This window comes from Saccoglossus kowalevskii, chromosome 12, assembly GCF_978046115.1.
Source record: "Saccoglossus kowalevskii chromosome 12, keSacKowa6.1, whole genome shotgun sequence".
NCBI classification, from domain to species: Eukaryota; Metazoa; Hemichordata; class Enteropneusta; family Harrimaniidae; genus Saccoglossus; species Saccoglossus kowalevskii.
In genome coordinates, this window is record NC_140652.1 from 32,531,262 (window position 1) to 32,556,064 (window position 24,803).

At 36.1% G+C, this 24,803-nt stretch overlaps 1 protein-coding gene across 12 annotated transcripts in view; it reads left to right on the forward strand.

Annotated features, from left to right (window-relative positions):
- The window catches only part of LOC100373979 (protein phosphatase 1 regulatory subunit 12A-like), a 116,254-nt gene that overhangs the window by 14,461 nt on the left and 76,990 nt on the right, over nucleotides 1-24,803 (forward strand). The window lies entirely within an intron of this gene.

The following is a 24,803-nucleotide window of genomic DNA, read 5'->3' on the forward strand; positions in this document are numbered from 1 at the left end:
ATTTATTTGCTTTACACAGTGTTATAAACACTTTTATTTTGGGCATTTTTGTAATATTAATGAGCTCCGTCACAGTGCAAATTTTTTTTTTTTTTGAGTCAAAAAATTACGTTTCACAACTTAGAAGAGTTTGAATTTAAAAATGAAACATTCTCGATATGCAAATGCTGCAGACTAAAAAGAAACAAATAAATTGTAAAAGGTTAAATGAAACTCAACTGAAACGTTTCAGCCAGGATTATGTTCAAGACTTTCATGACCACATAATTATTTGGCGGATTGCTGGTTATTATTCCGACCATCAGCTTCTACAACGTTTACATTTACAGTAAATGAATGCAGAAATAACACTTCCAAACAATCATCAAAGTTACGACGTGACATAACTTACTTCGCGATGTTATACACCGGTTATACCAATAATTTCTCTTACTCAGTCATGATGCCATGCAAAAATTAAATACTTCTTCTTTTATATGAAAAAAACGTAAAATTTGAACTAGTTTTATCAAGAGAAATTATTTTTGATCACTCGATCACTTTGTGAAAAACACAGACCCGCCATGATAGCTGTGACGCGTTAGTTGACCGCATGTGTCCTTTGACCCGGTGGGTCAAAAACGCCATTAACCAATCAGAATGCCGCATGGTAATGCCGGTAGAACCCGAAGTTTTCCGAATGATCGTGATCATAAAAAATTACATTGCGGAAGTAGCACGATGTGTTGGTATGAATTTCAGATGAAAACTGCATGATGGTTTTCGAAAAAGGTGATTAGCAATTTTTGAAAGGTAAAAGAAGTCTTGAAAGAAGATTTTTTACATGATTCACGATGATAACAGTTCAAATGTATTTTACCCAATCACGCAATAAACACTTTTTTTTTTTTTCTTGAGTAGCGTAAACTGATCGTGAACTCCGCTTTGCCCATGTTACATCGGGGTGGAATTGATTTTGAATGAATTTTAGCTATCAATCTAAAGACTGCATCTATTGTCAGAAAATATTTACTTACAAAGAGGTGCTAATTTTACAAAATTGACTTGTATTGTTTAAAGCCGATACCACATCGCACGACTATGTCTATTGTTTACAAATTATTATCCACGACTGGCAGGATGCTTGTCGGTCGGTACGTAAGTATAATAACAATATGACAATAGTCGGACGCGTTTCCGTGGTGGTCGCTAATTTTGAGTGCTGGTCGGCCCGACCAGCGTGACGAGATCCCCAATGAAAAAAGCACTGTGGCGGTCTTGCTAATCACCGTGGCGGTGTCAGACTGGTGTGGCGGCAAATCGAAGCACTGTGGCGGGACCGCCACGCTGTTTACATCCTGGGGAGAACACTGAGAGTGAACACTGCTGACAAACTGTGTACACATAGTTAGGGATATTTGAAAAGTGTGATCAAAACTTAATAGTTTTACACCACTAAGTTTTGAACTGATCAATCTACACTTAATAATTAATTTGCCTAATGGAAAAAAAAAGCAAGATTTGGGACAGACAGACTCGAAAGACTGTTTGGATGGTCATACAGAATGGACAGACAGTTTGGATGGTCAAACAGAATGGACAATGTTTGGATGGACAGACAGACTGGACAGACAGTTTTTGGCATACATGTACAGACTAGACAAACATACTGAACAAACAGACTGGACAGTCGCAGAGTATATTAGTTTATGACCATGCACCTCACAGTAGCACAGTGTCTTGGTTGTGTACTGAGACAATGTTTACAATGCAGTCAGTGATACGTTAATGGTTTGTACTTATATTAGAACTGTGTCTATCCACAACAATACATCTTCTATTCCCTATCACACCCCTCTCAAAAGATTTCTAAAGCCCTATATTTGTTTTATTACTTCCACCAACCATGACAGCGTCATACTTGAAACGTTTTAGGAATTGAATTATTGCTGGTCGGAGTAAAATACTGTTTTTGTATAATGTACCGGGAAGTTTTGTCCAAAAACCTAAAATCTTTGTTCACATACACTTTCTGGAATAACTTGTATATGTTTAATGGTATCCATGGAGATGTATACCTCAGGTTCTATATTGGCAGGGAATGGAGACTATGGCGGGGCGGGGCGGGGGCGGGGTGGGGTGAGGAGAATCACAAAAAGTAAAAAAATATCACTAGTTCAGCAAACTTGAGTTGCTGAACTATGACCCATTGCATCAAGAAATATTGCATGGCGACGCAAATGAACATACCTTGCAGGTTAATTATTCACTTTTATTAGGTAGTTATTGTTAGATATTGGTTAATAATTGGAGGATATTGTTTGATGCATTCGTTACATATTTAGCAACAGTGGGCCACATAGATATGTTGGAGAATTTGGTTCCCTACCCTAATTGTGTTAGATTGGCAATGCTATGATTTGGTGCCAGGTTCCTCACTCCAAATGTGTTAGATTGGCAATGCTATGATTTGGTGCCAAGTTCCTCACCATAAATGTGTTAGATTGGCAATGATATGATTTGGTGCCAGGTTCCTCACTCTAAATGTGTTAGATTGGCAATGATATAATTTGGTGCAGGTTCCTCACTCCAAATGTGTTAGATTGGCAATGCTATGATTTGGTGCCAGGTTCCTCACCCTAAATGTGTTAGATTGGCAATGATATGATTTGGTGTCAGGTTCCTCACCATAAATGTGTTAGATTGGCAATGATATGATTTGGTGCCAGGTTCCTCACCCTAAATGTGTTAGATTGGCAATGATATGATTTGGTGTCAGGTTCCTCATCCTAAATGTGTTAGATTGGCAATGCTATGATTTGGTGCCAGGTTCCTCACTCCAAATGTGTTAGATTGGCAATGCTATGATTTGGTGCCAAGTTCTTCACCCTAAATGTGTTAGATTGGCAATGCTATGATTTGGTGCCAGGTTCCTCACTCCAAATGTGTTAGATTGGCAATGCTATGATTTGGTGCCAAGTTCCTCACCCTAAATGTGTTAGATTGGCAATGATATGATTTGGTGCCAGGTTCCTCACCCTAAATGTGTTAGATTGGCAATGATATGATTTGGTGCAGGTTCCTCACTCCAAATGTGTTAGATTGGCAATGCTGTGATTTGGTGCCAGGTTCCTCACTCCAAATGTGTGTTAGATTGGCAATGCTATGATTTGGTGCCAAGTTCCTCACCCTAAATGTATTAGATTGGCAATGCTATGATTTGGTGCCAAGTTCCTCACCCTAAATGTGTTAGATTGGCAATGCTATGATTTAGTGCCAGGTTCCTCACTCCAAATGTGTTAGATTGGCAATGCTATGATTTGGTGCCAAGTTCCTCACCCTAAATGTGTTAGATTGGCAATGCTATGATTTGGAGCCAGGTTCCTCACTCCAAATGTGTTAGATTGGCAATGCTATGATTTGGTGCCAAGTTCCTCACCCTAAATGTGTTAGATTGGCAATGATATGATTTGGTGCCAAGTTCCTCACCCTAAATGTGTTAGATTGGCAATGATATGATTTGGTGTCAGGTTCCTCACCATAAATGTGTTAGATTGGCAATGATATGATTTGGTGCCAGGTTCCTCACCCTAAATGTGTTAGATTGGCAATGATATGATTTGGTGTCAGGTTCCTCATCCTAAATGTGTTAGATTGGCAATGCTATGATTTGGTGCCAGGTTCCTCACTCCAAATGTGTTAGATTGGCAATGCTATGATTTGGTGCCAAGTTCTTCACCCTAAATGTGTTAGATTGGCAATGCTATGATTTGGTGCCAGGTTCCTCACTCCAAATGTGTTAGATTGGCAATGCTATGATTTGGTGCCAAGTTCCTCACCCTAAATGTGTTAGATTGGCAATGATATGATTTGGTGCCAGGTTCCTCACTCCAAATGTGTTAGATTGGCAATGCTATGATTTGGTGCCAAGTTCCTCACCCTAAATGTGTTAGATTGGCAATGATATGATTTGGTGCCAGGTTCTTCACTCCAAATGTGTGTTAGATTGGCAATGCTATGATTTGGTGCCAAGTTCCTCACCATAAATGTGTTAGATTGGCAATGATATGATTTGGTGCCAGGTTCCTCACCCTAAATGTGTTAGATTGGCAATGATATGATTTGGTGTCAGGTTCCTCATCCTAAATGTGTTAGATTGGCAATGCTATGATTTGGTGCCAGGTTCCTCACTCCAAATGTGTTAGATTGGCAATGCTATGATTTGGTGCCAAGTTCTTCACCCTTAATGTGTTAGATTGGCAATGCTATGATTTGGTGCCAGGTTCCTCACTCCAAATGTGTTAGATTGGCAATGCTATGATTTGGTGCCAAGTTCTTCACCCTAAATGTGTTAGATTGGCAATGATATGATTTGGTGTCAGGTTCCTCACCCTAAATGTGTTAGATTGGCAATGCTATGATTTGGTGCCAGGTTCCTCACTCTAATTGTGTTAGATTGGCAATGATATGATTTGGTTCCAGGTTCCTCACCCTAAATGTGTTAGATTGGCAATACTATGAATTGGTGCCAGGTTCCTCACCCTAAATGTGTTAGATTGGCAATGATATGATTTGGTGTCAGGTTCCTCACCCTAAATGTGTTAGATTGGCAATGATATGATTTGGTGTCAGGTTCCTCACCATAAATGTGTTAGATTGGCAATGATATGATTTGGTGCCAGGTTGATCACCCTAAATGTGTTAGATTGGCAATGCTGTGATTTGGTGTCAGGTTCCTAACCCTAAATGTGTTAGATTGGCAATGCTATGATTTGGTATGATTTGGTGCCAGGTTCCTCACCCTAAATGTGTTAGATTGGCAATGCTATGATTTGGTATGATTTGGTGCCAGGTTCCTCACCCTAAATGTGTTAGATTGGCAATGATATGATTTGGTGCCAGGTTCCTCACCCTAAATGTGTTAGATTGGCAATGATATGATTTGGTGCCAAGTTCCTCACCCTAAATGTGTTAGATTGGCAATGATATGATTTGGTGCCAGGTTCCTCACCCTAAATGTGTTAGATTGGCAATGATATGATTTGGTGCCAGGTTCCTCATCCTAAATGTGTTAGATTGGCAATCATATGATTTGGTGCCAAGTTCCTCACCCTAAATGTGTTAGATTGGCAATGATATGATTTGGTGCCAGGTTCCTCACCCTAAATGTGTTAGATTGGCAATGCTATGATTTGGTGCCAGGTTCCTCACTTCAAATGTGTTAGATTGGCAATGATATGATTTGGTGCCAAGTTCCTTACCCTAAATGTGTTAGATTGGCAATGATATGATTTGGTGCCAGGTTCCTCACCCTAAATGTGTTAGATTGGCAATGCTATGATTTGGTGCCAGGTTCCTCACCCTAAATGTGTTAGATTGGCAATGATATGATTTGGTGCCAGGTTCCTCACCTTAAATGTATTAGATTGGCAATGATATGATTTGGTGCCAAGTTCCTCACCCTAAATGTGTTAGATTGGCAATGATATGATTTGGTGCCAGGTTCCTCATCTTAAATGTGTTAGATTGGCAATGATATGATTTGGTGCCAAGTTCCTCACCCTAAATGTATTAGATTGGCAATGATATGATTTGGTGCCAAGTTCCTCACCCTAAATGTGTTAGATTGGCAATGATATGATTTGGTGCCAGGTTCCTCATCCTAAATGTGTTAGATTGGCAATGATATGATTTGGTGCCAAGTTCCTCACCCTAAATGTATTAGATTGGCAATGATATGATTTGGTGCCAGGTTCCTCACCCTAAATGTGTTAGATTGGCAATGATATGATTTGGTGCCAGGTTCCTCACTCCAAATGTGTTAGATTGGCAATGATATGATTTGGTGCCAGGTTCCTCACCCTAAATGTGTTAGATTGGCAATGATATGATTTGGTGCCAAGTTCCTCACTCCAAATGTGTTAGATTTGCAATGATATGATTTGGTGCCAGGTTCCTCATCCTAAATGTGTTAGATTGGCAATGATATGATTTGGTGCCAAGTTCCTCACTCCAAATGTGTTAGATTGGCAATGATATGATTTGGTATGATTTGGTGCCAGGTTCCTCACCTTAAATGTGTTAGATTGGCAATGATATGATTTGGTGTCAGGTTCCTCACCTTAAATGTGTTAGATTGGCAATGCTGTGATTTGGTGCCAGGTTCCTCACTCCAAATGTGTGTTAGATTGGCAATGCTATGATTTGGTGCCAAGTTCCTCACCCTAAATGTATTAGATTGGCAATGCTATGATTTGGTGCCAAGTTCCTCACCCTAAATGTGTTAGATTGGCAATGCTATGATTTAGTGCCAGGTTCCTCACTCCAAATGTGTTAGATTGGCAATGCTATGATTTGGTGCCAAGTTCCTCACCCTAAATGTGTTAGATTGGCAATGCTATGATTTGGAGCCAGGTTCCTCACTCCAAATGTGTTAGATTGGCAATGCTATGATTTGGTGCCAAGTTCCTCACCCTAAATGTGTTAGATTGGCAATGCTATGATTTGGAGCCAGGTTCCTCACTCCAAATGTGTTAGATTGGCAATGCTATGATTTGGTGCCAAGTTCCTCACCCTAAATGTGTTAGATTGGCAATGATATGATTTGGTGCCAAGTTCCTCACCCTAAATGTGTTAGATTGGCAATGATATGATTTGGTGTCAGGTTCCTCACCATAAATGTGTTAGATTGGCAATGATATGATTTGGTGCCAGGTTCCTCACCCTAAATGTGTTAGATTGGCAATGCTATGATTTGGTGCCAGGTTCCTCACTCCAAATGTAATAGATTGGCAATGCTATGATTTGGTGCCAAGTTCTTCACCCTAAATGTGTTAGATTGGCAATGCTATGATTTGGTGCCAGGTTCCTCACTCCAAATGTGTTAGATTGGCAATGCTATGATTTGGTGCCAAGTTCCTCACCCTAAATGTGTTAGATTGGCAATGATATGATTTGGTGCCAGGTTCCTCACCCTAAATGTGTTAGATTGGCAATGCTATGATTTGGTATGATTTGGTGCCAGGTTCCTCACCCTAAATGTGTTAGATTGGCAATGCTATGATTTGGTATGATTTGGTGTCAGGTTCCTCACCCTAAATGTGTTAGATTGGCAATGCTATGATTTGGTGCCAGGTTCCTAACCCTAAATGTGTTAGATTGGCAATGATATGATTTGGTGTCAGGTTCCTCACCATAAATGTGTTAGATTGGCAATGATATGATTTGGTGCCAGGTTGATCACCCTAAATGTGTTAGATTGGCAATGCTGTGATTTGGTGTCAGGTTCCTAACCCTAAATGTGTTAGATTGGCAATGCTATGATTTGGTATGATTTGGTGCCAGGTTCCTCACCCTAAATGTGTTAGATTGGCAATGCTATGATTTGGTATGATTTGGTGCCAGGTTCCTCACCCTAAATGTGTTAGATTGGCAATGATATGATTTGGTGCCAGGTTCCTCACCCTAAATGTGTTAGATTGGCAATGATATGATTTGGTGCCAAGTTCCTCACCCTAAATGTGTTAGATTGGCAATGATATGATTTGGTGCCAGGTTCCTCATCCTAAATGTGTTAGATTGGCAATGATATGATTTGGTGCCAAGTTCCTCACCCTAAATGTGTTAGATTGGCAATGATATGATTTGGTGCCAGGTTCCTCACCCTAAATGTGTTAGATTGGCAATGCTATGATTTGGTGCCAGGTTCCTCACCCTAAATGTGTTAGATTGGCAATGATATGATTTGGTGCCAGGTTCCTCACCCTAAATGTATTAGATTGGCAATGATATGATTTGGTGCCAAGTTCCTCACCCTAAATTTGTTAGATTGGCAATGATATGATTTGGTATGATTTGGTGCCAGGTTCCTCATCCTAAATGTGTTAGATTGGCAATGATATGATTTGGTGCCAAGTTCCTCACTCCAAATGTGTTAGATTGGCAATGCTATGATTTGGTATGATTTGGTGTCAGGTTCCTCACCCTAAATGTGTTAGATTGGCAATGCTATGATTTGGTGTCAGGTTCCTAACCCTAAATGTGTTAGATTGGCAATGATATGATTTGGTGTCAGGTTCCTCACCATAAATGTGTTAGATTGGCAATGATATGATTTGGTGCCAGGTTGATCACCCTAAATGTGTTAGATTGGCAATGCTGTGATTTGGTGTCAGGTTCCTAACCCTAAATGTGTTAGATTGGCAATGCTATGATTTGGTATGATTTGGTGCCAGGTTCCTCACCCTAAATGTGTTAGATTGGCAATGCTATGATTTGGTATGATTTGGTGCCAGGTTCCTCACCCTAAATGTGTTAGATTGGCAATGATATGATTTGGTGCCAGGTTCCTCACCCTAAATGTGTTAGATTGGCAATGATATGATTTGGTGCCAAGTTCCTCACCCTAAATGTGTTAGATTGGCAATGATATGATTTGGTGCCAGGTTCCTCATCCTAAATGTGTTAGATTGGCAATGATATGATTTGGTGCCAAGTTCCTCACCCTAAATGTGTTAGATTGGCAATGATATGATTTGGTGATAGGTTCCTCACCCTAAATGTGTTAGATTGGCAATGCTATGATTTGGTGCCAGGTTCCTCACTCCAAATGTGTTAGATTGGCAATGATATGATTTGGTGCCAAGTTCCTCACCCTAAATGTGTTAGATTGGCAATGATATGATTTGGTGCCAGGTTCCTCACCCTAAATGTGTTAGATTGGCAATGCTATGATTTGGTGCCAGGTTCCTCACCCTAAATGTGTTAGATTGGCAATGATATGATTTGGTGCCAGGTTCCTCGCCCTAAATGTATTAGATTGGCAATGATATGATTTGGTGCCAAGTTCCTCACCCTAAATTTGTTAGATTGGCAATGATATGATTTGGTATGATTTGGTGCCAGGTTCCTCATCCTAAATGTGTTAGATTGGCAATGATATGATTTGGTGCCAAGTTCCTCACTCCAAATGTGTTAGATTGGCAATGATATGATTTGGTATGATTTGGTGCCAGGTTCCTCACCTTAAATGTGTTAGATTGGCAATGATATGATTTGGTGTCAGGTTCCTCACCTTAAATGTGTTAGATTGGCAATACTATGATTTGGTGCCAGGTTCCTCACTCCAAATGTGTGTTAGATTGGCAATGCTATGATTTGGTGCCAGGTTCCTCACTCTAAATGTGTTAGATTGGCAATTACAAATAGGTGAATGAACCTCAATGTGTTCTTAGAATGTACAAGTTTAGTGAAATGGTTATTCATCTGTACATGCTGTGAACAATGGTTAGCTGGTATACCATGACAGTTAATAAGCTGAGCAATGAGCCCACTAGACTATTACACATTGAAACCCACTAGTCCACAGCTAACATCACTGCGTCTGATTTCAGACAATTTCCAATTCTGACTTCAGTACAATTGTCTCTAACAATAGGGTTATTATTAGATAGCTATGTTGGTTTGAACTTGGATTACAATAGAGGCAATCCCCGGTCATAATCTCAGTCACTAGTATCTATACTTAAAGTCTTTCTTATTAATTATTATGATTATTAATTTTATTTTTACCTGTATTGGTTAACTCTAGTTTTAATTTCAGAAAACAATGTATGTAGAAAGCAACTAGAATTGAATAGCGGTCACCACAGTCAGTAGCTGCTGAATGACTGTTTCTATGTCATATACTTTTTGTCATCTCATTCAGCGAAGTTAATGTTCAATATCACCTGGAAGCTGTGTGTCATTGTTGGAAGTTGTGTGTCAATGTACGTAGTACCTACTTTCAGAATTGTGTGACTTACAATATACTGTAGAATACTTTATTTTTGCTTGGAATTTATTTTTGCTGAAGGGATGATTCCATGAAAATAAAATGCAGCGAATATACTTTTTTTTCTATATTTCACATTAAACTCATCAAAAATCAGTGAAAATAAATTCCAAGCAAAACGCCCAAAAAGCCTTTTCAGGGAAAATTAATTCCAGCGAAAATAAAGTATTCCACAGTACCACTAATTCTGTTTCAAAAGTGAAGATCTCTGAAGTCACAGGGTCACTTCAACTATACTCTAAACGATAGCATACCATTTACTTCTTGTAGTGAAGACCACTACATTCTGAAACTGCACCAAACCAAAGATATATAGACAATAAAGTTTCACAGAGCTTGAAACACAAGTTCAGTAATAAATGTAAGTTTATTTATTTGCTGAATGTTTAAAATCTAATCGCATTATTTTGTAAAATTTATTATGTGTTTTAATTATCCGTTCAAATCCCCAAAAAATAAAATTCATAAACAGTAATGAGTTGTCTCTTGAAAACAAATTATAAATATAATTGATATCACACAGAAATATATTGGAATAAATATTATTGTTGACTGACACCTCTGACAGGTTGGAAACCCATTTGTTATTTACTTGACCTGCAGGCATGTACTCTAGTCAACCATTTTATGTTTCCTGTGAGGTCAGTGATGCTATTGTGTTTGAGCAAGGCTGTGCATACTATACTGTGTTGATTTGCTCCTGAAATGTCAGTTAGGTCATACATGGTAGCAGTGTGACCTTCCCTTCCTACATTATTACATTGTCACTCAGTATATTTAGGCTGAGAAAAAAAATATCTCTGTTTCTCGTTTCCACTCACATCATTTTGAACTATTTGCCTCAGACGTTTTTTCTTTCTAAAGCATTCCAAAATGCGCTTGTACTCGCACTTGTCTCAAATTTACCCCATTTTAGCTCAGTATTCAAAAAAAAAAAAACACGTCTCGTTGCCTCATTTTGAAATTTCCGTGAAACGAGAAACAGAGAATTTGTTTTTCCTGGCCTTAGTTGTGTTTTATACATGTCCTAACACCTCTTATATGGAGCACAGTATGACAGCAATAGCCTCCTTGATAAGGTGCTAACAAATTAGTTTGCTGAATATCTCAAAAATGGCTGCTTCATGTTTTTTGGTACACTGGTTCTATATAGGTGTGATTAGTTATTGGTGCATATTATTGAGTGGTCCATTCATGAAGTCATTCTACTGGCTGACATATCAGGCCTGTGTGTTCTGTCTCTATTATTTGAACACTGTTTGTTTCAATTGAACAGTACCGCTACACCAGTATCCTATAGTTTCAATTGCTTCATACAAGTGTTAAATTTCACTTGTTTCTAAATGGTAAACAAAAACACAATAGATTTACTTTGTTCAACAAATTTTCCAGTCATAGGAGTTTAATACAACTAGTTTCATCTCAGTTTATCACATTTCATGTGTTTGGACTCTATCCTTTGATTTAAAATGGGCAAATTATGCTCAAAACATGCGAGTATTGAGTTGGTCAACAATTAACTTACAGATAATGAATGTTTGTGTGTGTAAATGTATGAGAAGCAATTACAAGTGTGTAGAAAGAAGTTTTAGTGTTTGGTGTCAGAATACAATCATATTTGATGGCCTTTTCCTGTGTTGTTCACGACTACAAGCTTGCTCTTATTGTCATATGGAGAACATTGAAGTGCCCATTTCCCTTTCATAACAACTTCCTCAATAACAGACCTCTTCCTTTCTGAGTGATTATGCATAATTCTTTTTCCTGTTGATAAGATAGTGCAGAGTCTCACTGACTTGGTTGCAATATCCAAAATATTGTGTGATGTAGTGTTTTGTCATTCCATTGTTTGTCATCTGCTGTTTCACCATGTGTATAGGAGTAAGCTTATTGAAATTATTATTGAAAGGATACAGATTTCTTTTTCGCTAGCTACTAAATCAACAATCTGCCCTGAGTTCAAAGACCTCTGTTTTGACCTGCACATGTTTTTCTCATGCAGTATTTTCTATTGACCTTTTAGAATGACAAATATTTAAATGGTAGGTGTTTGTATGTCGTACTATGCATGATATTAGCCAATCAACACATGCATAGGAGACCTTGTGATACTGTGTATGCAGTTTAGCTAATCAGCACTTGCAGGGATTTTCTTAAACAAGGGAACATACGTCATGCAGTCTTCAACTGTGACCTGTCAGATAGTAATTTTGGTCCCAAAGAAGCCATAGAATGCTCCATTTTATCTTAGAATTTTCACACCCTGGCAGGGAGAATCATAAATCTCCCAAATGGTGGCGCCACTGAATTGCAGTGGTCCCTCTTGCAGTTTTTAGTCCTCGCTCGGACGCAGTCCTAAAACGGGGACTTATGTTTTGCCCTCCGTGTGTCCGTCCGTGCGTGCGTGCGGCTGTGCGTGCGTCCGGACCTGTATCTTAGAAATGCCTGGACCAATCACAATCAAACTTCACACATACATCATACATGATAGTATACATATGCACGTCAATTTGTTTCACGATCTGATTCAAGATGGCCGAATGGCGGCCATTTTTGAGCTAAAAATCCTCAAAAACAAGCATTTCTCAGCTGTTTACAGATGGATTTTGTTCAAACTTGGTATATACATTAGACATTATGGGACCTTGATGCAAGTAATTTTGTTTTTTAGATAAGATTCAAAATGGTCAACTGGCGGCCCTTTTGTTTTAATGAATGTGGTTCTCGTGCCATATCTCTGACTTGCTTTCACTGATTATGTTCAAATTTTAAATATTCATTATACATCATGTCATAGATAGACAGATATATTGGTTTGACGATCCTATTCAAAATGGCCAAATGGTGGCCATTTTTGTGCTAAAAAATCATCAAATATCAAGCATTTATATATGAATTTCGTTCAAACTTGGTACATATGTTAGACATTACAGGTTCCTGATGCACATCATTTATTTTTCAGATCGGATTCGAATGGCTGTCTGGTGGCCATTTTGTTTTAATGATTGGGCTTCTAGAGCCATATCTCTTAAATGCTTTGACTGATTATATTCAAATTTTATATATTAGTTATACATCATGTTATATATATACATGTATTTAAAATGGCTGATTTTGAATGCTGTTCCAGAGCAATATCCCTCAATATGGACAAGTACTTTTTGGACGATCAGATACAAATGTCAATCATTTTAATGTTAAAAAGTCATATTCCTGACATGGTTATATTCCAGCTATATTACTATAAACAAAACTATATATATCATAAATTTGATAACTAACGGGGACTGTGCCATGCATGGCTTGTTTTTTTTGAAAAACGCCTGACTTGAATAGGAGACCTTGTGATATGCAGTTTAGCCATTCAACGTGTGCATAGGAAACCATGTGATATATGCAGTTTAGCCAATCAACACATGTATAGGAAACCATGTGATATATGCAGTTTAGCCAATCAACACGTACATAGGAAACCATGTGATATATGCAGTTTAGCCAATCAACACGTGCATAGGAAACCATGTGATATATGCAGTTTAGCCAATCAACACATGTATATGAGACCATGTGATATATGCAGTTTAGCCAATCAACACATGTATATGAGACCATGTGATATATGCAGTTTAGCCAATCAACACATGTATAGGAGACCATGTGATATATGCAGTTTAGCCAATCAACACATGTATAGGAGACCATGTGATATATGCAGTTTAGCCAATCAACACATGTTTATGAAACCATGTGATATATGCAGTTTAGCCAATCAACACATGCATAGGTGACCATGTGATATATGCAGTTTAGCCAATCAACACATGTATATGAGACCATGTGATATATGCAGTTTAGCCAATCAACACATGTATAGGAGACCATGTGATATATGCAGTTTAGCCAATCAACACATGTATAGGAGACCATGTGATATATGCAGTTTAGCCAATCAACACATGTATAGGAGACCATGTGATATATGCAGTTTAGCCAATCAACACATGTATAGAGACCATGTAATATATGCAGTTTAGCCAATCAACACATGTATAGGAGACCATGTGATATATGCAGTTTAGCCAATCAACACATGTATAGGAGACCATGTGATATATGCAGTTTAGCCAATCAACACATGTATAGGAGACTATGTGATATATGCAGTTTAGCCAATCAACACATGTATAGGAGACCATGTGATATATGCAGTTTAGCCAATGGACTGCTTACACAACCATCATGTAATGTGTAAGTGATGGTTCACAATCATGTTTCTTTTTAAACTGCTGTTACTTTATATTCTTATTTTTGTGATGAAGAACAGAGTACAATGTAATCTCATTACCATGGCAACAATGAGATAAACATGGTTGACTACATGGTATATTTGTTATCACGCATGTTTTGCTATAAATTCCTCAATTAAAATAGATAGACTGTGAACTAATCGTGAGCACGAGTTAACTGGGTTAGTGTAGTAGTTGTGTTCAGTGTCCATGAGCTGTAGTTTGTGTTAAACAACTACAAATAACATTTGCAAGCCCCGATCCAAAGTAAGTCAGGCAATATTTTATCCAGAGTAAGCAGGGCAATGTTTGATCCAGAGTATTCCCGGCAACTTTTGATCCAGAGTAATCCAGGCAACTTTTGATCCAGAGTAATGTTTTGACGTAGTCCGAAAATGGGGACTTTGTGCATGTGTGTGTCTCCACCTTTATCTCATGCCTGGTCGATCAAACTTCACAAATGCATATCTGAGGCAACATATGCATGTCATTTGTTTCATGATTCGATTTAAAATGGCCGAATGGCGGCCATTTTTGTGCTAAAAATTCATCAAAAAGCATTTCTACCATTCCAGAGCAGTTCTTTGATTTGAAACCATATCTCTGACTGTTCATGTTCAAACTTTATATGTTCCTTACACGTCAGGACTCACTGGAACTATGTAATGCAAATACTTGTTTTGGATGAAATGTATCTGAAAGTCTTGTATTTCCCTGGGCCATTAAAGCATATACATGCATGCTGAGGATGTGATAATGATATCTGAATTTATCAACTCTTTGCTCTATTACTTCTCAGCTTTCTAAGTACAATGTATTTCATTTGATGTTTGTGGGCTGTTATGTATGTGTCCATAATTGTGTAAATAAACAACAAATTAAGACACAAACAAAAGAAAATATAATTTGCTATTTATATTTCCAATGATGCAATGTACAATATGTGGGACTTCAAGGACTGCCATGTGATATGTAGTCTCATGTTACCAAATGCCTCAGAGCTGGTGAATCCACATTGCTTTCAATTACTGGACATTGTAGGTATAAATCTGTATGACATGCCATGGTTGAAGGTCATCCACAGCTTTTGCATTGTAACTGTGATGATGTGCTACATGCTGTTTAAATGTAGACCACACAAATTGTTATCTAGCTAGTCTGCATTACAAATATCTCCCTCTAGCAGTTTGATATGACTAACCCCAGATAACAGCACTGCCCCTTTCCCCTCTCTAGATGCTGATTTCCTGTACAGTAATTTATTACACTAGTATATAGTTATTAGACTCTATTCATGCACTTCCTACATAATTGTTACATATTAACTACCTGTATACAAAGTGTCATACATGGTTGTTACATATTGACTACCTGTATACAAAGTGTCATACATGGTTGTTACATATTAACTACCTGTATACAAAGTATCATACATAATTGTTACATATTGACTACCTGTATACAAAGCATCATACATGGTTGTTACATATTGACTACCTATATTCAAAGTATCATACATGGTTGTTACATATTGACTACCTGTATACAAAGTATCATACATAATTGTTACATATTGACTACCTATATACAAAGTGTCATACATGGTTGTTACATATTGACTACCTATATACAAAGCATCATACATGGTTGTTGCATATTGACTACCTGTATACAAAGTATCATACATAATTGTTACATATTAACTACCTGTATACAAAGTATCATACATGGTTGTTACATATTGACTACCTATATTCAAAGTATCATACATGGTTGTTACATATTGACTACCTGTATACAAAGTATCATACATGGTTGTTACATATTGACTACCTATATTCAAAGTATCATACATGGTTGTTACATATTGACTACCTGTATACAAAGTATCATACATAATTGTTACATATTGACTACCTATATACAAAGTGTCATACATGGTTGTTACATATTGACTACCTATATACAAAGCATCATACATGGTTGTTGCATATTGACTACGTGTATACAAAGTATCATACATGGTTGTTACATATTGACTACCAATATTCAAAGTATCATACATGGTTGTTACATATTGACTACCTGTATACAAAGTATCATACATAATTGTTACATATTGACTACCTATATACAAAGTGTCATACATGGTTGTTACATATTGACTACCTGTATACAAAGTGTCTTACATGGTTGTTATATATTGACTACCTGTAAACAAAGTATCATACATGGTTGTTACATATTGACTACCTATATACAAAGCATCATACATGGTTGTTGCATATTGACTACGTGTATACAAAGTATCATACATGGTTGTTACATATTGACTACCTGTATACAAAGTATCATACATAATTGTTACATATTGACTACCTATATACAAAGTGTCATACATGGTTGTTACATATTGACTACCTATATACAAAGTGTCATACACGGTTGTTACATATTGACTACCTGTATACAAAGTGTCATACATGGTTGTTACATATTGACTACCTGTATACAAAGTGTCATACATGGTTGTTACATATTGACTACCTGTATACAAAGTATCATACATAATTGTTACATATTGACTACCTATATACAAAGTGTCATACATGGTTGTTACATATTGACTACCTGTATACAAAGTATCATACATGGTTGTTACATATTGACTACCTGTATACAAAGTATCATACATAATTGTTACATATTGACTACCTATATACAAAGTGTCATACATGGTTGTTACATATTGACTACCTGTATACAAAGTGTCATACATGGTTGTTACATATTGACTACCTATATACAAAGTGTCATACATGGTTGTTATATATTGACTACCTGTATACAAAGTGTCATACATGGTTGTTACATATTGACTACCTGTATACAAAGTATCATACATAATTGTTACATATTGACTACCTATATACAAAGTATCATACATGGTTGTTACATATTGACTACCTGTATACAAAGTGTCATACATGGTTGTTACATATTGACTACCTATATACAAAGTGTCATACATGGTTGTTATATATTGACTACCTGTATACAAAGTGTCATACATGGTTGTTACATATTGACTACCTGTATACAAAGTATCATACATAATTGTTACATATTGACTACCTATATACAAAGTGTCATACATGGTTGTTATATATTGACTATCTGTATACAAAGTGTCATACATAGTTGTTACATATTGACTACCTGTATACAAAGCATCATACATGGTTGTTACATATTGACTACCTGTATACAAAGCATCATACATGGTTGTTACATATTGACTACCTATATACAAAGTATCATACATGGTTGTTACATATTGACTACCTGTATACAAAGTATCATACATGGTTGTTACATATTGACTACCTGTATACAAAGTATCATACATGGTTGTTACATATTGACTACCTGTATACAAAGCATCATACATGGTTGTTACATATTGACTACCTGTATACAAAGCATCATACATGGTTGTTACATATTGACTACCTGTATACAAAGCATCATACATGGTTGTTACATATTGACTACCTATATACAAAGTGTCATACATAGTTGTTACATATTGACTACCTGTATACAAAGCATCATACATGGTTGTTACATATTGACTACCTGTATACAAAGTGTCATACATGGTTGTTACATATTGACTATCTGTATACAAAGTATCATACATGGTTGTTACATATTGACTACCTGTATACAAAGCATCATACATGGTTGTTACATATTGACTACCTGTATACAAAGCATCATACATGGTTGTTACATATTGACTACCTATATACAAAGTATCATACATAATTGTTACATATTGACTACCTATATTCAAAGTGTCATACATGGTTGTTACATATTGACTACCTGTATACAAAGTGTCATACATGGTTGTTACATATTGACTACCTATATACAAAGTGTCATACATGGTTGTTATATATTGACTACCTGTATGCAAAGTGTCATACATGGTTGTTACATATTGACTACCTGTATACAAAGTATCATACATAATTGTTACATATTGACTACCTATATACAAAGTATCATACATGGTTGTTACATATTGACTACCTGTATACAAAGTGTCATACATGGTTGTTACATATTGACTACCTATATACAAAGTGTCATACATGGTTGTTACATATTGACTACCTGTATACAAAGTGTCATACATGGTTGTTACATATTGACTACCTGTATACAAAGTGTCATACATGGTTGTTATATATTGACTATCTGTATACAAAGTATCATACATGGTTGTTATATATTGACTACCTGTATACAAAGTGTCATACATGGTTGTTATATATTGACTACCTATATACAAAGTGTCATACATAGTTGTTACATATTGACTACCTGTATACAAAGCATCATACATGGTTGTTATATATTGACTACCTGTATACAAAGTATCATACATGGTTGTTACATATTGACTACCTGTATACAAAGTATCATACATGGTTGTTACATATTGACTACCTATATACAAAGTATCATACATGGTTGTTACATATTGACTACCTGTATACAAAGTATCATACATAATTGTTACATATTGACTACCTATATACAAAGTGTCATACATGGTTGTTATATATTGACTATCTGTATACAAAGTGTCATACATAGTTGTTACATATTGACTACCTGTATACAAAGCATCATACATGGTTGTTATATATTGACTACCTGTATACAAAGTATCATACATGGTTGTTACATATTGACTACCTATATACAAAGCATCATACATGGTTGTTACATATTGACTACCTGTATACAAAGTATCATACATGGTTGTTACATATTGACTACCTATATACAAAGTATCATACATGGTTGTTACATATTGACTACCTATATACAAAGTACAATGTTACTTTGCTGTTTTAGACAACAGAATTGTTTCACAAGGTTCTCTTAGTTTGGTTCTACTTATGAGATTGTAATATTTCTTTTAATCTTTGGCAGCCCACTTTCCTCCAGCATGTTTCCGGTCTGGATAAGTATGGTCCCTGTAGGGAAACCTGTATGGATTTAGAGTAGCAACAAAACATGTGGCATGGCTTATATATAACACATGGCAGAAACAGAAACAAAGATAACATTTACTGTTGGCTATTATGTTATCAGAACATGGTGTTGATCTGTTTTATAGTATATTTCTTTTAGATTTGATACTATTTGACAGGATTTGAAAAAACAAAAACATTGTGGCCCGAGAAAACACAACTGTCTAGTCTACATTTAGTTACATTAGATATAATTGGATTGTGAATAAAACTGATGAAATAATCAATAAATTGAAAAAAAGGAAATTAATGTCTGTACAATGTATGTACAAAATGTAGATGAGTTTGAATATTGTGTATCAGGTTGTAATATTTGTTTGTTTGCACGTGCAATTTATAGTTGGTTAATTACTATAATTAATTTAAGAAAATAAATTTTCATAATAAATGTTCTTCCATTTAATATTTAGCTGTGATCCTTTTGACAGGACGTCAGATGACTCAGAAACTCTCTGTTTATTTAATTATACCTTCATACATAGATGATGCGCAAAACAATATTGCTTTGAATTGCTAAGGTCAAACGTCTGACCCTTGACCTATAGGATTGTTCCAAGCTGACTTGTTTCTTTCACTTGACATAGAGGGCGCTACATTCAAGATAGGGGAGACAACATCATTCGAATAAAATATTTGAATTACTTAGTGTAACATTTTTCTAACAATGCCTGAGTTTTAAGTAGTTATAGTGTGAACCATTCTTATTTAAGAAAAAATACTAATATTATATATCATAAAATTATTAATATGGTGGTCATATCCATCTGTAGTTTAAGTGTGAACCCTTCTACCACTGATATGACTCACTCAAACATCTGCATAAAATTTATGTCTGTTTTCATGTGTGTTTTTAGACAGATGAAGGAAGTGCCTGGGAAGTCATAATTCTTTTATTTTTATTCTGTGTATAACAGATTACGAATGTAATTGTTGGAAACATGTCACTATTTTTATTAAAACTTCAACATGTTTAAAATCAGTTTCTCATTTTGTGAATACTGTAAAATACTTTATTTTAGCTGGAATATATTTTCGCTGGAAAGACATTTTGGGTATTTTGTATGGAATGTATTTTCACTGATTTTTGACAAATTGAATGTACAATATAAGAAAAAAGATATATTCGCTAGATTTTATTTTCACTGAATCATTCCTTCAGCGAAAATTAATTCCATTCCAAGCGAAAATAAAGTATTTTACAGTAAATGAAATGTTAGGTCTACTAGGAGCCAATATACAGTATAGAGTTATTTTGACAAATCCAAAGATCATGATTCATCACAGCTGCTTACATGCTTCTGTACATTAAGTTGATTTAAAATAAGTCTATGAGGAAACTGATTATTGGCATTAATAATTGGACAATGCATAACAGCTGTGTTGATCTTATCAAGAAAGGTACCTCATGACATCACAGCCCTAAGAAGTTGTAAATTATAAATTATTGTCTGTAATATGTTAGTGAGTTATGCAACTTGAGTAATGAGATAACTAACATAGATGAATATCACTGTGCAGAAACAAGTGGCTCGTTTACATTTTTTTGTATCTTCACCTTTCACATTTGGCTGCTATTAAGAATAACATTTACTTGTGAAAGTATAGTCAGTTTCACCAGGCATATCACTCCCCACAGTCAGCAGTTCTGGAGGCCTAGGTGTCAACATGCACACCTGTTTTGACAGTCAGTTGTTTCACCAAGCATGCTATAATGTATTTCTATTGGTATCACTCCCCACAGTCAGCAATTCGTGAAGACATCGGTGTCAGCATGCACACCTGTTTTGACAGTCAGTTGTTTCACCAAGCATGCTATAATGCATTTCTATTGATATCACTCCCCACAGTCAGCAATTCGTGAAGACCTCGGTGTCAGCATGCACACCTGTTTTGACAGTCAGTTGTTTCACCAAGCATGCTATAATGCATTTCTATTGGTATCACTCCCCACAGTCAGCAATTCGTGAAGACCTAGGAGTCATTCTTTCTTTTGTGGACTTCTGGCCATTGACATGCACATAAACTTGTTTTACTTGTTTACCCATTAGACATGTCTGATGATAGGCTTTAAAAAAGTTGACAAATGGTGTTGACAAGATATGCTTTAAATCATCAACATATGTGCTAGTGATAGCAGAACCTGGAGACAGTCATTAATCCCATACAACTGATGATGTCACTTTAAATGACAACAGTATACACATGTAATGTAGTTAATTGCTTTGCTGTTTATTGTTTACATGTGAAATTATTCATATTTCTATAATTCTGGTGCATATTACCTGCTGAGTTACAAAATCAGTTTTCAATCTCGAAGTGTCCAGTGCGCTTGTCTGTTTGACAGTCTAAGGCATTATTAAGCTGTTCTTTGCTATTCACTGCAGACAAAACTGAGTGTGATAGTTTGTTTTGAGTAGTATTCATGCTGTTTGATTTGCAGGGTTTTAATCGTGGTCAGTAAAACTTAGATTTGAATGTTGTGCATATGTTTCTAGGCCTCTGCTGAGGGGAAATAGTTTAGCAATGGGGCTAATACTACATTGTTTTCTGAGAAAAATACTATTGTGTTAGTCGTACATTGTACAGTGATATAATAAAGTTTTAAAAGATTACAATGTTTATAATTTAACTAGACAGGACTTGTTTTCTGATTTTTATTCTACTTTTCTGTGAATGTTTTTAAAATGAGCATTTGAATTAATTTGCCAATGGTGAGGGATTAGCAGATTGAAATTAGACAAAGATCCACGGTTTAATACTGCTAATTACGATAAAAACACAGATTAAGTTTGTTATAAGAACATTCCTCATTTGTTTCAAGCAATTCAATCACCACATTCAGATGATATGAATCCTGCTTGGTGTTTCTGATTGTTTTGTTTCCTCATTTCACGCTTTTTAGCTTCTTATCATACGAGTGATTGTTTGTCGTCCAAGTCAACTTTTTACTATTTCGACTTCTTCTTGAAAACTACATTTCTTATTGCTTTGATACTTGGTGTATATGTATCTTGGGTAGACATCTCTCAGATTTGTTCATTTCGTGATGAAATCTTCAATTCTCTAATTTAGATGAATATTTCTGTCATTTCTGGTAAAAAGAGATTTTTTCGTCTTGTTACAAACTGCAAATCTGATTGCTTTAATATTACACATATAGCTACTACATGTGGTCCTCTCTCAGATTATTTCGTGATGTTATCTTTAATTCTCTAATTTTGTGGAATATTTTTGTCATTTTTAGTAATCATTACAAAACACCATATTCCATCAGATCCACCCACCCTAGTTGTCATTACTGCATGGAGATTTACTTGAATTCAATAGAAATATATTCCATCAGATCCACCCACCCTAGTTGTCATTACTGCATGGAGATTTACTTGAATTCAATAGAAATATATTCCATCAGATCCACCCACCCTAGTTGTCATTACTGCATGGAGATTTACTTGAATTCAATAGAAATATATTCCTTAAAACTACTCATCACACAAATATTCTTTCTTCCTTCACAGTTAACCAGCTATGCTGTTATCTGCCCACTCTCTAATGACTCAGTCCATATCAACAGAGCCAAGGGTCAATAACTTTTTCTCTTGACATCTTTGCTTTATGAATACATTTCACTGTGACATCTTTGCTAAAATAATCTAACCCCAGTGATATTTCTCTATCCATATAATTTGCAAATGGTGTAAAACAGCTAATTCTGAATGTGTTGGTGCTAATACAAAATTAACTGTATTAATTAAAAGAACCTTGATTAGTGAATGTAGGGAAAGGCCATCTCTAAATTATACCATAGAGGGCGATATAATACCATCTGGTCAGTGCTTAGATAGGACACCAAACATGTGTAGGCCCCTTCTAAATGCATATTTATTTTTATTCATCAATGGTAAAACAAACATGGATATAATCAAAACTGTTTCAAACTAAAACCACAGCTTTGTAGCTCTAAGAACTGATAGATTTCGTATTCTCTTTGAATTTGTGAGCAAGGAGGCAGTACATGTAAGAAGGAAATACATTTGTCGATACTGATGGTACATATGTCTAGTATTGTGGTTACAAGCTTTCATTGTGCTACTTTCCTTATTTTATTTCGGAGCATTGATTATTCTAAGTTTTAATTGGAAAGCAAGGCAAAAAATCATTATTCTGCCCCACAGAAGGCACTTCAAAATTGCAATATCTTCCTTTCACCCTGTGCCGGGGCGAACATTGTAGATTCACTGATGGCTGAGATTGTGGTAGAAGCAACTATAATATTTTATGTGATTCCAATAAATACCACACCTTCATAAAGTAACAGCTGACTACTCATCAAAATCATATATGTATTCATAAATTTAATTGATGCCAAAAAAAAAACAGTGTGATAATTTACTGAACACATTACTCTGAAAATTCTAGCAAATGGAGGTAGATTTCCTTTTGAACAGTTGTGATCATTTGTTTGATTAATTTCCAGTGGTAACATGGGAGTAAGGGTTTTCATAATATAGATGTTACTTGTGCCTATAAATGGAAAGTAACATACAAAATTTGGTGTCATTAGTACATATCACCATTGATTGAAATCAGTTGATGTTGATATCTAATTGACGTCATCTGTTCCTGTCACCATTGGTGGAAATAAATCAATGTTCACATTTAGGTCACATCAGTGTAACACACCAAGGACCAATAGTTGGCATTCCAAACATTCCTATGATTAATGTTATTGTTTGTAATTCTAAATGCATTTATTCTCATGCCTATCTAATATAAGTAATTAACATAGTCATATGTACCGTCATGTGCCAACACCAGGATTAACTTGAACCTAGTCGCATGCACTATCATGCACAATCCCCATAAATTACAAGAACATAGTCACATACACTGTTATGTACCAATACCAGGGATTAACTAGAACATAGTCACATACACTGTTATGTGCCAACACCATGGATTAACTAGAACCTAGTCACATACACTGCCATGTGCCAACACCATGGATTAACTAGAACAATAGTCACATACACTGTTATGTGCCAACACCAGAGATTAACATAACCTAATCACATACACTGTCATGTGCCAACACCATGGATTAACTAGAACATAGTCGCATACACTGCCATGTGCCAACACCAGGGATTAACTAGAACATAGTCACATACACTGCCATGTGCCAACACCAGGGATTAACTAGAACATAGTCACATACACTGTTATGTGCCAACACCAGGGATTAACTAGAACAATAGTCACATACACTGTTATGTGCCAACACCAGAGATTAACATAACCTAATCACATACACTGTCATGTGCCAACACCATGGATTAACTAGAACATAGTCGCATACACTGCCATGTGCCAACACCAGGGATTAACTAGAACATAGTCACATACACTGCCATGTGCCAACACCAGGGATTAACTAGAACATAGTCACATACACTGTCATGTGCCAACACCATGGATTAACTAGAACATAGTCACATACACTGTCATGTGCCAACACCAGGGATTAACTAGAACCTAGTCACATACACTGCCATGTGCCAACACCAGGGATTAACTAGAACATAGTCACAT